Below are 2801 nucleotides of genomic sequence, written 5' to 3' on the forward strand. Positions count from 1 at the left end.
TCAGTTCTTCCCGCATTTGGGTATAAACCACAACCACCACGATACTCCCCGAAGGGCCAGTCCGCACGAGCAGGTTGGAGCGAACTCCAAGGGCCCCTGCTCCCCGTGGTACCAGAATTAAGTCTCCGGTCAGACCTCGTAGCCGAAGCTACTACCAGTTGAGCCTCCATACAGCTCTGGACTGGTAACCAAGGGTTGAACCCCATACGCACATTACACTCACACACCTTTCACACAAGAAGCTAACCCTAACTCACAGTTAAACGCCTCCGCCGCCTAAACAATTCACGCGCAAACGACCCTAACTGTTCGGCATTCCGACTAGTGGAGATCACACCGCTAACATCTAACCGTCCATCAGTCCAGCTAATCCCCATACCCCCTAGATCCCTAATGTCCGAGTACATCGGGCACTCCGCGATCAAGTGAACCCAGTCTTCACGACGCGCCCCACACAAACACCCCGACCTATCAGAAAGGTGCCTCTGATGCAAAAATGCATTCAGAGGCCCATGCCCCGTTAACAAAAAACCCAGACTCAGACAAAATCTGAAGTCTGGGTTACCCTCAACGAACCTAACATCCCGGATGTACTCATAAGTCACCCGACCGTTAGGACTATTGTCCCAACGGTCTTGCCACCTACTCCTAACCCTATCATCTAGAAGCCTCTTGCTCCCTAGAAATCCCTCCCTCTCCACATCATCATCGGAAATCCAATCATTCCGCAGCAATGACACACTCAAGCCCCTTCTTAACCTGAATGCAACAGCTCGCTGTACAACAATCAGGTCAAGAGGGGGTGCACCTAGTAAAACCTGCATCGCATCCGTTGAAACGGTGCGACATACAGGCAAACATGCAAGCATCATGCAACGTTGCACCGAGAGGAGTTTTCGGCGACCAGAGACCGTCATCGCTGATTCCCACCATATTGCGGCTCCATAAGTGGCACAAGCCACAAATAGACCACGGTATATGGTGCGAACAGCACGGCGTCCAAGGCCCCAATCGCTCCTCAAGATGCGTCGCACTTTGCCTACGACCGCCTGCAGTCGCTCCTTCAGAATCGCTAAGTGTGGAGTAAAGCACATTCTTTCACTCATGGTCAGCCCCAGGTATTTGACTTGCGTCACATACCTGATGCTGACCCCATTCACCTTGACAATCGGTGGACGAACCGGCGACAATCTGCCCTTAAGCAGCATTGTCACCGTTTTGTCCATCGATATGTCTACCCCCACACCTAAACCCCAACTATTTACAATTTCTAAAAATTGTCCTCCCGCCCGCTCTAACTCAAATCGCGATCGACCTTCAACCAGAAGGAGAAGGTCGTCCGCATACGCACAACATTTACAGAGGGGTTCGAGCTGTCCAAGCAGAGAGTCCATCATGAGGTTCCAAATATATGGACCGCAGATGGATCCCTGCGGGCAGCCACGAACCACTCCGATCTCCACACTCCCATTCATTCCGACTAGAGAGGCTTTTCTGTCCGAAAAGTAACTCCGCCAAAGAGTAATTTCCGGACAGCCAAGCTCCTCCAGCCGTTGCAACACTCGATCCCAGCTTAGGTAATCAAATGCCCCCTTGAAGTCAACAAATATGCCAAGGACATATTTGTTGACATTCTCCCTAACAGCACCCTGAACGTAGAACCACGCATCCTCTACACTGCGTCCTTTCCTGAACCCATACTGTCTATCCGACCACATACCCCGCGTTAGCTCCTGAAGCCGTTCCACCATAACTCTTTCCAGCACTTTTCCAAGTACTGGAAGGAGACTGATGCCCCGATAAGAGCGAGGATCACTCCTGATCTTATCAGGGGACTTCAGGAGAGGTACAACCCTAGCAATTTTCCACTCGCGTGGAAAATAACCCTCCCACACGCACTTATTATAAATGGCCTCCAAGTATTCCGGAATGAACTTCCACAAGCTTTTGCACATCTCTCCGTTCAAACCATCAAAACCTGGGGACCGTTTAGACCTGACCAGGCCAAAGGCGTACCCCAACTCTCCATCGTCTAATGGAGGGACAGGTACCTCTTGTGCTTGAGGTACCTGAACCTCCGCCCTAGGAAAGAACGCTCCTAACAAAGCCCCCGCACACTCTCTCCACGTTGATAACATAGTGTCACCAACGCGAAGAGAGGTAACGTCCTCCCTCTTACGACCCCGGCAGATCCTATAGACCTGACCCCACGGGTCGTCCCTATTCTCACTCACGAAACTCCTCCACTCCTCTTCTTTAACTTTTACCAACATATCCTTATATTCCCTAGCCGCACAACTAAGTTCATGCCTAAGCTGGGACAGCCTGTCAGAATTGGACCGCCGAGCGCGTTGAAACTTTCGCCTCAATCGCCTGACAGTCCTCCTCTTCAAGGTTAACTCATGCGTCCACCACTTAATTTTCCTAACGATAAAACTTTCACACTTTCTAAGTACCCTATCATTAACCCCCCACACTACCTCATAAAGACGAGCAACCTGCTCATCAACCCCCAAATCCTCAAACGCTCTAAGCGGTATACCCAATACCGCTTCCCTGACAGATCGTCCATATTGGTTCCAGTCGATACCAGAGGTACGCCATCGCCGCAATGGACTCTCATACAGCGAGGGAGGGGATTTGGGAGTAACCATAATTTGGATCAAATTATGATCACTCAATCCCCACCCTCCCTTAACCTCCCATCTAGCTACGAACGCCCTATCTGCTGCCTGATTCATAAGCGTCACGTCAATGTCACTCACGCCCCCAGGCCCATCAAACGTGTACCATTCACTCGG

The sequence above is a fragment of the Bactrocera oleae genome, chromosome X, assembly GCF_042242935.1.
Source record: "Bactrocera oleae isolate idBacOlea1 chromosome X, idBacOlea1, whole genome shotgun sequence".
NCBI lineage: Eukaryota > Metazoa > Arthropoda > Insecta > Diptera > Tephritidae > Bactrocera > Bactrocera oleae.